Below are 12,439 nucleotides of genomic sequence, written 5' to 3'. Positions count from 1 at the left end.
ACACACACATAGAAAGTAAAAAATCTGTATATATGCTTTCCTTTAAGTTGAGAAGCTAAATTTATTATAATCCACCATTCACAAATTTTTAGCTTATTTTTAATTACATGAACTCTACTTGAACTTTTAGTATATTCAGGATAAGTCCTAACAATTTGTTAATGATTCTTAAAATCCTAATATTTATTGTTTATAAGTTTTATTAGGATTATAGAAACAGAAACTATCATGCCTTGGCTTAATGCATTATTGAAAATTGAAAGGACTAGTTTAGCAAGTAAGTATTATAGTGATTGTGAAAGTATTTTTTGGGAGGGGAGGCTGCGCTAAGGTGATAAGTATTATAGTGATTGTGAAAGTATTTTTTGGGAGGGGAGGCTGCGCTAAGGTGATAAGTATTATAGTGATTGTGAAAGTATTTTTTGGGAGGGGAGGCTGCGCTAAGGTTAGAGAATTTTAATGTGGAAAGAATTTCTGTGTGAAAAACTAAGGAGTTTCTTTTGAAAGCTTGCATTCATTCTTTGCAGGAGTATTCTGATGTCAACTTTCTGCCACACTAGGAAGTGAGGAGAAACTGTAAGAATTTAGATATCGTTAGATTCCAGAGACTATGTGATAGTCAAAGAGAATGGATATAATGTCACGTTTTGACAGAAAATGGGTATAATTTGTCACAAACAAAGGGTAAGATTTGAAAATTTTAATGATTTACAAATAAAGGCATAATTTTGTAATTTTGAAGCATGTAGAATTCAAATAATTATCAAAACTACTTAGTATAGTTTTAGAATATTACCAGTTATGCATGTTGTTGTTATTAGCATTGCTTGAATTTGTGGCAAACTGCATCTGTCTCCATTGGAACTTAGAAGGATCTTCCTGAATACCTGTGGACCCAGAACTAGAAAAAAATGGAGTTTACAGGCTACTGTAAAACATGCTTTAACCCTCCTATTATGTTCAGAATTTAGGTGCATCTGTTTCAGATGATATTTACCTGGTGCAATTTCAAACAAATTGAAACTGCCTTGATGAATAACTTTTTCATTAGATAGCTTTTACTGTGTTAAATGTTATAATTTAATGTCAATTTTCATTGTAATAAATTCAAAAATATATATATAATTTCATTATAATATTGTGGGAACTAGTGTTGGATCAAATAAGTCCAGAAGGGTTAAACTTAGTCTAGTATTAAGTTGTTGTCATTGCTTTACTTTCCTATCACTGGTGAATTTAGTAACATACACAATTTTATAATTAAAATCATCATCGTTTCATTCCATCTGAACAAAAAATAAATGATACTAATAATTTATTCTCAGACTTCTGAGCACAGTCTCAAGAAAAAGGAAATTCAAAGATACAATATCTAGGATTAAAAATGTTTAAGTTCCTGAATCTAAACCACATTCACATGATCATTCAGTATCTGAAATATAATAAACTAGAAGAATAGTAAAGGACTCAACTAAAAACTTCATGCTGAGGTTAATGTACATACATGTTTCTTAGATATAGCCTAATGTAATTATTTTAGTTTAAAGGTTAAAAGAGCTGTCGTTTTTGTCTCCTAAGACTTTTTAAACAAGATATGCTTTTGTTATTGGGGAGCATCATATCCATGAAAATAAAAAATATTTTATTTTAATAAATTATGTTCCTCAGTGGAAGAGGTTTGAGAGAAGTTAAGGCATTAAACAAGATTAGATACCAGGTACACTTGTCAAAGTGTTGTAAGGAAAGAAAATAAAAGTATTTTGATGTTAGTTATGAAAATAGCTTCGTGATGTAAAGTCAAATATAAAACTATCAAGATAAATCTATATATATCTAACAGAAACAAGATAATTTTGTTTATTAATAAAAAACCTTTTTTTATCCTTGAATAAAAAAGTGCTTTATATTAAATTTAATGAAATGTAGAAACTTGTTGTTATGCTCTCCTTTACAAATAACATAATCTAGTTTGTTTTCTGTCTAAATCTATGAATTATGAAGCATGAATAACATAAATTGTTCTTCAGATATGTATCAGAACATTTCTTATGCAAGTTTATTTCTTAATTTTATGAATAATAATTGCTAAAGAATGGTATCTACTCTGAATAAGTTTTAAAAAGCTTTATAGCTTCATATAAAATGAAGATAACTGATTGTAAAGATTAATAATTTTGTTTTGTTGATGGTGCAGCTGTTTAATTTTTTAAGTCATTTGTAAGATGCAGGCTATGAAACTAAACAGTAAGGAGTAGTCTCATAAGTAGACCCATTTTTTAATAAAAAACATTTTTTGATAAAATAGCATTTACTTCCATCAACCACAGTTAAGGAAAAAAACGTCATTGTCAGTTAAGACTCAAGCATTTTAAAACTATGGAATCTTGATGATTTGATACCTTGAGCCGACAAAAAAGTAAATTAGACTTCATTAGTTGAAATGTAGGCAACATCAGTATTTAAATAAGAACTGTATTTACCAGTTAAGATGTGACTAAGAAAGAGTCATTATGTGTGCAAGAGAATAGTAATTTTATGAAACTTCTTCAAATGCAGTTTAAAAGGATCATTGCAAGGCTTAGAAATCACCGAACAAACCATTACCTGGACAAACTTAAATTGTTGGAAAATGGTGGGAGTGTTGAAAAAATTCTCAAATTTTCCAAATACTTTAGTAGTCTTAACCAGGGATCTAAATCATGGCTGTTTTATAATATTCTTATGTACTGTACTTATTCATATTCGAACTTTACATTAGAATAAGTATTTTTTAAATTTCTGGAGTATATTTACTTATTCAATATAATTTTCATAAGGCATAAGAATAATTATACATCTCACAAAACTGTTAATAATGAGTCTCATAATAAATGAGTAGCTGTTGTTTTCCATTCAAATTTATGAGAAATGTCTAAATTCACTAATGTGAATTTTGTCTAGAAACAAATGTTTTTATTTTAACTATAATGTACGTTTCTAATTCAAACATAATATTTGACAGTCATTATTAATGGCTCATGACAAATATCTGAAGTATGATAAACCTGTTAAAATATATGACCAAAGTGAGTCTTTTTGTACATGAATCTAGTAAGAAAAATTAATGTAATAAATTTTATGAAACTGCGTTAGATGTAGGAGTGCAGTGATGATACATTTTTTTAGAGAATGTTTTAGCCACTAAATAAGTTGTATCTTGTATGATTTTTGTATTGAATCTTAATTTCTCTGTGGTAAACACAAACACACACACATTAATAAGAAAAGAAGAGCTGTATATTTTGGTTAGTGGTTTTATTAATTATTATTGCCATGTGTTGCTGCTTTTTTGTAATGTCACAGCATATAACTTGAACAATTACACAGGCCTGCAATGGTTTTATTATCTTGAAATTTTTACATGTTCTACAGTAATTTCTGTATGCTGAATCCAAAAATGATATCAATTTTTTTCCATCACATACAAATTTTTCATAAAATGACATAATGCAATACATAAAATAAAGACCACAACACGTAGTTTTGAGACTAAAAGACGTAGATTTCACATACAAAAATCGTGATGAATGAGGATGCATATTCATGACATCAATGTTCTTCCCTTTTCTTCAGTTTGTTTGTATTTTTGTTGTTTTTTCCTGATTTGCAAAAAATCCTTATGTGACAGAAAAAAAAAAAATTATATTTGAAATCTGCATATTAAAACCAAAACAACTTGTATGAGGTTTAAATGTGCGGGTCTGTGTTATTAATGAAGCTCGGGTTTTGAAAATAGCTTCAGCTAAATGCTATTGGATAGGATAGATTATAAAAAATGTACATCAATACAGAGTAAATAAATTGGTATGAGAAGTCACTTGTGGCTTTTCAAGATACTAACTACCTGGAGTTCCTTTAGGGTTGAACAAAGAAATATAATGAGAAGTACAGAAGAATAAGGAAAAAAACTATAGATACAGACATTTTTTTTATAATTTCTATAGATGCTTTTTTTTATTCCTGAAAATGATTTGTGTTAAATTAATTATATGTTTGACAGCTACAAACATTTCCACATCTGGTAAGCTTAGTTAGGTTTAGCAAGTGTGGTAGGTGACTGTAAGATATTCCAGTGTCCTTATTTGTTGAATTAAAACAATGCATGTAAATAAAATAACTTATTTTTATTTAAAATAAACCATGTATTTTTTAAACATAAATTTATCTCAACCAAGTATGCTGTCAGCAAAATTCATGATATCAATCTGACAAAGGTAAACATGATGCCATTTTGAAAGGTAGACTCCTAGGTCACAGATAAATCTTTGCCAATTTTGCTGTGTTTTTATGATTTATAGCGAGAATTGGCAAATATTGCAATTGGCAAAATAAAGTATCAAAAGAAATATGTTAATAAATATCAATCAAATTGAAACTTTAATAATTATTGTAAATGAAATGGAACTTTCTGATCAAATATATACAAAATAACTTAAATACTAAGATGAAAGGAAGCATTTTTAAAGTTTTTTCACATCCAAAATTATGACTTATGAATTCATTGTATACGAGTGCAAGTGTTGAAATTTGTGCAAGTGACATAGTGTGGCTTATAACTATATAATTTGATCGTGTATTGCACCTTTTATGAACACCAGTTCTCTTGTGACTGTGGTAAAGAATAATTTAAAATTCTTATTATTATTCTATGAAACTATGATAGTTATAGTTATTATGAATTGAGTCAGTTGCTAAGGATGCTTTTTGAATTTTAACTTAATTGAAAGAAACAATGCCAAGAAAGAAATGTACCTATTCAGTGTAAAATTATCATTTAGTACCAATAGTGCCCAATTTATATTAAGTGTAAAATTATCACCTAGTATCAGTAATGTCCAGTTGAACATACTTCAGCATGAATACTAGGTGATTATACTGAAAATTTAGTAATGCTTAGTTACTTGATTATCTTCTTTTGTTGTTTAAGACAGCGTAAGTTCTGATTTCCATAGAATAATATATGTGTGGGAAGAATATGGAGAGAACAAACAGATCATGCTTCATATAAATATACCGTTTTGATGTATGCAGTTAAGATAACCTTTGGTTCTAAAACTACATATTTTTTCTTGTGAATATAATTTCCATTGAAAATAAACTGCTCATCAGAATTAAATATGAAAGAAAATTAAAATAATAAGTAATTTTGGGCAGCTAGCCATTGAATTTGAGGCTTTAAATAGGATACATTGATTTAATTGTAGTAACTTATGTGTCTATGAAAAAAAAAAGAAATCTAACTGTCGTGAAAGTTCACGTCTTATATTAATATAATGAAACTAGAAAAGGAGAAACTACTGAAATACTGTTATTAAACATAAACAATAAAAACATAACATGTTATCATTATCTAGAAAATCCATTTTAACTCGTATCATTTCAGTTCTATATATTTGTAGCAAGACAAAAGAAGTAAATTAAAAAAATTGTATTAGCAAAAATTCTTAAGTAAATGAAAAGTGTTAGGTTTCTAGAGTCAAAATGCTGATTATTGAAAACATCAACACATCATTGGAATAACTTGCATATTTGTTCAGAGGTCATATTTCATATAACAGGTAGCATTTTCGTATCATTGCAAAAATATTAATATTCTTTTGCATTTTTTTTACAGTTTGGACTCTCACACAGCTTAAAATATACTTAACATGGTATATGAATTTTCAAAAATTAATAATAAATTAGAAAATTATACTTTGTTCTTTTAATAAGTATTTTTGAATACAATCAGAAAAACAACTTCAAATATTTAAGTGAAGCTGTCAAAACGTTTATAATGCATTAGTAATTCTAAGAACTTGTGAGTGAAACTAAAGAATGTGTTATAATATGTAAATAATACCAGATATTGGGTCTGTCAATTTATAATTTTTCTTTGTAAAAACGTTAGAAGAACACATTATATTTTAATAAAAATGGCATACAACAAAAGCTTTTGAGAAATCTAAGTTAAAATATTTGATGTTTTAAGACCTATAGAAAGATATACTGGTTAAAGTATGTCAAAAACACTGTATCTGTATGTACTAACGGTGTATATGCCTACTTATCTGTTTTTCCTCATTTTCCCCTTTAAAACTCAGAAAACAAAAACTGATTTAGTTTTAAAAATTTATTATGTTCTTGGTATGTATACGTTTTTTTTTATATAAATTTGATCTTGTCTAAATTATTGTTGAAACTGTCACAACAGAAACTCTCTATCTCTCTCTAAAGCTAAATCCAGGTTTTGATCACAAGATGATACATCTAAGTTTTATGTTGATTTGTTTTTTTCTGGTAGATATATAGGAAACTCTTACTATTCATAAATCTGGTAAGAATGTATAATTTGTTTTTAACTTGTACCAAAGCTACTGAGTTTAAAAAATTCAATACTTTGTAAAGCCTTTCAAAAATATTAGATCAAAGCACTAAATATTTAATACCCAGTCATTACATATAATTCCAAATAATTTGAATAAATTTCTCATTAATGGTTTTCTTGAAAAGGTACCAATTAAAAGTTTAAGAAAAAAGTCAAAATTGTCCCAGTGTTTGTTTTCTTTTATGATGTCTGCTTAATTTGTAAGATGAGTCTTTTTTTACCTGAAAAAAATGTTTTTGTTTTATTATGGGTAGCTAAAAGTTTTCTATAAGTCAAGATACACACACCACCTACTCAGATGTCTTCATCCCCAAAATGAATAATCTTTTTTAACCACGCCACCCCCTGCCAGTGACTCATTGATAAATATGAAAACTTATAATGTTAGAAATTGGATTTTGATACTCATGGTTGGCACAGCACAGATAGACCATTGTGTAGCTTTGAGCTTAACAACAAACAAACATTTTCCAAAAAATTTTAAATGTTGGTGAAACAAGAAAACTCCTTCCTGACATCAGGCCAAGTGGTGTTTATCAAGTCCAATTTTTAATTCCCTAAAAGTAAATTCTAACACATGCCAAAAACAAAAATCAGACTGACAGGCCTACAATTTCTAGTTCTTTAATATTAGAAACCCTCTCTGTCATTTGATATTCAAACACATCCCAAAGGTTATTGAAAACTATTAAATTGCTACTGTTTTGCTCAATTGTTATTCATGTGTATAAGGTATATTTATAATTGCACTATATATTAATTATTAGGAGCCATGGATGCATTACAAAACTGACAGTCAAGTCCTGCTATTTACAAATACAAAGGTATCCCAAGAATTGGCTGTGAGTGCTGTTGACTACCTGCCTTCTGTGGGTCTAAAGTTAGGGTTGGCTAAACGTGGATACCACTCGTGTCACTTTTGCGCAAAACTAAAATATTCTTTATAAATTATTTTCCTTGTTATAATTTTTTATAAGATTCACATTATATTCAATTCAAACATCTCGCATATAATAATATCATTATGCATATATTTTACTAACAATGTGGAGGGTGGATCGTACACTCGTGCAGAGTAGACAGTGAAATTACCGAGTGGTAAAGTTCAAGCGGTTGATTAGGTCTGTTTTGAATTACGCACAAAGTTGCACAAGTAATATCTGCGCTAGCCGTCCCTAATTTAGCAGTGAGAGACTAGAAGGAAGGCACCATCCACTGGCAACAATTGGGCTTCACTTTTTACAATGAATAGTGGGATTGACCGTCACATTATAATGCCCCCATGGCTGAAAGAGCGAGCATGTTTGGTGGAACAGGGATTTGAACCCGCGACCTGCAGATTGCGAGTCGAGTGCCCTAACCACCAGGCCCGGATCAATCTTCCATCACAGTCACATTACCTATGGTAAATACAGACATTGAATGATTTCCATAGAAATGCAATTTCAGGACGGTATTTGGGCGAAAGAACTTTCAGATATTTTTGGTACTTCTGATAAAACAACAAGATAAGCAAATACTAATTACATCTTTCGGGACATAACAAATATCCCGGCTATAACTTTTTTTTCCAGTAAGGGACTCCATACTTGCTTAAAAGTTCAACTTTTTAAAGAAAACTGGTAATGAACTTTTTGGCTATTGTTTTAGTAAATTGCGACGAAAACTGGAAAATGTAACCGACATTTATGTAAAGTGCGATTTTAAATTGCTGAGAACAATATCAATGACACCCTGGTGGTTAGGGCGTTTGACTCGCAATCTGAGGGTCGCGGGTTCGAATCCTCGTCCCACCAAACATGATTGCCCTTTCAGCCGTAAAGAAAACAATATCAATAGAAGAAAAATTAAAGAAGCGTTAATTATCCACGATTTAAAGCCTAATTTAAATCAAAATATAGGTGTCTCTTTATATATATTCTAAATTGGAACAAAATGCTCGAGTAAATTACTAATACTTAACACTATATCATAAGTTTACCTGATGATGACGACACCATTGGTCGAAACATTGAAATAAATTTTCTAAAAATAAAATAATCCACTCAACAGCTGTCCTCAAAGTTTTATTATTTAAGTAAAAGTGGATTTCCCTCTCCTTTCAACAGGTTTCTCTTTTATATAAATCATTAATTATATAATGATAGAAACTAATGTTATTCAGTGTCATTATTAGATGATGGGGCCGGGATCATCAGTGTTTAGGGTTGAATATAGATTTATCTGAAAGTTTTATCGATTATACACGTACATATATATAATATTTTCATACATGGTACATGTCATATAAGTATTGCTCTTATCAAATACACATTCATATATAAAGCGTGCGGGACTGTTAATCTGAGAGTCAGTCGCTTATATCCTGTTATCGCTTCGCTGTTTTGAGCTATAGATGCATTATAAAAGTAAGCGAAATCACACTGTTCGATAATAATAGTCCAAGAGTTGGCGGTGAGTGCTGCCAACTAGTTTAAAGTATGGACGGGTAGCGTAAGAAACCATTTTGTAGCTTTGCGCAACTTTCCGAAACAAACAAAAAACAACATATAAAGCTGTACATAAATTTACGAATGCTTTGCCAAAGCTTACATCAATGATAAATGGTGCGGAAAATAATAAAAAAAAAACAAGACAATTTGCTCCGAAAACTTATTTTTCTTAGGGTCTACGAATATGGAGGTAAGCAAACAAACGAAATATGAACTTGCATTTGATAAGACTAAGATTGGTCAGCGGTTCGTGTAACCAGTTCTTTGATCTGTATCTACTGTAAGTTGAGTTGTTTAAACAAATTACCAGTACTTTTTTTTTCCTCGCTCACACGAAAAACTTTTAAACACTTTGGCCTTCTGAAGTTGTTATTTTTTCTGTACATGACACTTGAATATGCAGGTTTAGAATGTTTAGGGATATCTTAGATGTAAAACTTTAATATGAGTTCAATCATCTTTTATATTTATGTATGGGTAGGTGTCTATATATATATATGTTAATGTCAAATTGAGATGATTGAATGTAACAATATAAGTATGTTACTGGAACTTGAAATATAGTCGGTTGCTTGTTTTATGTGCGTGTAATATCGGAATAAAATGAATAATAATTAAAATATTTTTCACTGGCACGATAGGGAGAGCCGTATTAGATCAACAAAAAACGATGCCCTTTAAATTAGTATCAAAGTTTTTGTGGTATTAAATCTACGTACATTAATAGTAAACGTCATGTTCAACCATTTAAGGCGTTTTACAAATTAAAGACCGTTATATTTGTCATAAGACATTAAGCCTATTACATTTTCGAACACCACATTCTTAATCTAGTCCGTCAGGGATTTTTAATATTAGAAAAGTTTGTCCCTAGGGGACTAGATTAAGAATGTAGTTTTTGAAAATGTAATAGGCCTGATACTATTGTCTTATGACAAATATAATTGTAATCATTCTTCACCGGCTTGTAAAAGGCGTACCCACCATAACAATTAAACAACAATACAGACACTGATTGTCACCTGATAGTAGATTGCTTTTGACACGCTTTTTGTTTTAATACAAATTTAAATTTTATTATTTGGTATTATAGATATAATTAAGGTGTGTGTATTATTATTTTATCTGAGTGTGCGTCTACCTTTTATCTTTACCAATAGCTGGCGCCACAGTTATGTCACAATGAGAATAGCTGATAGTTTGAACTTTGCTTTTGTTTTTCACAATCTCCCTCATTTTTCTGAGAGCTATACAGAAACAAAAACAATGAAAAATGTTCTTATAGACGTCTCATTACAAATAGAACAATTATTGTATTAATTTGGAATTTTATAGTTCTGAAGCTGTGTACATGAAAAACGAGGTGATTTGTATTTTTTCCTTCTGTTTCCATTTCCATCTGTGTTCTTCATATCTGGCAAAAGAAATATCTCGAATCCTTCAATGCTCAGTGTTTATTTTTATATTCAGCCAGTTGTTTTCAGTCAGCTAGTGCCATGCTGCGTGTTGAATGTGTCTTAAAATACTCTGACCACATCTGCTTTATTGCTGTCCTCGAGAAAATGTTCAGATGTTTTCTTACAAAGAAAGACCCTAAAAATGTTTATTTTGGTAAAAAGTTTTGGTAATCCTTAAGTCCCATGGTGATTTTCGGTGAAGGTCACACAGAATTCAAAGTTGATTTATGTTTGCTTTTTGTTTTGTTTTTTAGAAAAACAATTATTTGCGTAAAAATGTATATAATATTGCATTCATAAGCAGTAATGAAACTGATGTGTGGAAAAAGTAAATAAATCTCGGTATTATTACAAATTCATTATTAACAACCTAAAATCGCCTTGAATTATATAGGCCTCATTACAATAATTAAGAGCTAACGTTTCCTGACTTTCTATTATTTGATACTAATTGAAGAATAGTGGATTCAGGTCTCATTTGTTATCAAACACTAATCACACCAAAAATATTGTGAGAAAGTGATATATCTTTACGATTTATAAGATAGTTGTCCTTCAACGTGACATGCAAGTCAAAATAGCTGTAAAATCAACATTGGATTATATGTTTTTAATCAATGAAACGAGGTTTTGGGTAACCGCCCTTTATCGGGCTTCATTTTAGGGCTTTAGCATATTTCATGTAGCTCTGAAGAGGAAACCAGATATCCGATGTGTTGGCGCTTGTAATTAAATACAATAACTTGAACGTTGTTTTGATTAGTGTTTTATTTGGTGTGTGTGACTATCTTTATAGTGCTGTGTGAACATTGAACCCACCAGTCTTTGATACAGTAACTCAAACCTGAGCAATTAGGTCGTATTTATCAGTTAACTCTTACATTGTTCTTATCCGCATCTATACAATGTTTTACCGATCTAAACTTGGTTAGATTCTTGTCAGATGGTTTAATTGTTCTATTATAAATGGTCTCCGTCCACTAAAGATATTTTAGAAATTTTGTTCAAACGGAGAGTGGTTGACACACGATATTATCAACAATACCTTAACCTTTTTTTTCTTTTCTTTTTTAAATGCGACCACTTTCGCAATATTAAAGTTGTTCTTCAGCCAACAGAAACATGATTGTACAGTTCCTTTTATCAAGTTTATTTCTTACTTTATTAATATCTGGCACACCATTTCAGCTATGAAAAAATTAACCTTACCTACGCTTAAATTGACTTTAAAACAAGTTTTAAATCCGCACACCTAGATTTCGGCAGTAAATGAAACTGTAGGGTTGTTTGAAGAGAAGGGCTGTAAGACTTTACATTTCTTTGTTCACAACACATGAACTTTATCAACCCTAAATCATCTATAAGAACACAGTCAAATAATTATGAAATAAAATACGAGTTTGAAGCTATATAAAAGAAACAAAGGAAAATTATAACCTTCAAAAGATGCAGAACGATATAATACCGTGTTTAGATCTGATATAATAGTAATTTCATTGGGAATCTATGCGATTCCGTATAAAGGTTTGAAGAAATTGGGATGTTCATAATTTTTTTTAATGTAAAACCTAATTTCACAATGGAGTTGTTTAGTATACAGTATGCAAATACAAGACTGCGTCATCATGTATTAGCAGTGTTTGTGGAAACAGACAAAAATAAAATTATATATAACTCACCAAAACAGCTATAGGGTTTCATTTGAGTAAAAACGAGTATATAATGGTTTCACAAAGGAGACATTTGATACAACAATAGACTTTGAGATAGGCTTATACATAGCATCACGAGGAAGGTACCTTATCATAAATCCTTATTACAAATACTGTTTTCGTAGGTTTTTCACTATTTCATAATCATGATGCTTCATCTTCGTACTTGGAAGTTTTTCCTACTATTCAGTTAGTTGATAGAAAAAACTAGACATGCTGTATCTGAGTGATATTTCACCGACTGTATATCTCTCACTCGTGGTCAGACGTAAAGCAAACTTATGCTGAACAACAGCAATATTTCACCAACTGTACATCTCCCACTGGTGGGTAGACATAAAACAATCTTATGCTGAACAACAGTAATATTTC

General features: G+C 30.1%; 1 long non-coding RNA gene across 4 annotated transcripts in view; it reads left to right on the top strand.

Annotated features, from left to right (window-relative positions):
- Positions 1 to 12,439, top strand: part of LOC106474435 — a 138,366-nt gene that overhangs the window by 10,204 nt on the left and 115,723 nt on the right. For 2 of the 4 annotated variants that reach the window (XR_002608922.1, XR_002608921.1), the window contains exon 4: positions 528 to 684. This is a non-coding gene — a long non-coding RNA (uncharacterized LOC106474435). Of the gene's footprint in view, positions 1 to 527; positions 2,776 to 12,439 lie in introns of those variants that run through there. The other 2 variants (XR_002608919.1, XR_002608920.1) reach the window with 1 other exon arrangement.

Source organism: Limulus polyphemus, unplaced genomic scaffold (genome assembly GCF_000517525.1).
Source record: "Limulus polyphemus unplaced genomic scaffold, Limulus_polyphemus-2.1.2 Scaffold138, whole genome shotgun sequence".
NCBI classification, from domain to species: domain Eukaryota; kingdom Metazoa; phylum Arthropoda; class Merostomata; order Xiphosura; family Limulidae; genus Limulus; species Limulus polyphemus.
Note: the sequence above shows the minus strand (reverse complement) of the source record. Positions and strands in the feature narration are given on the sequence as shown.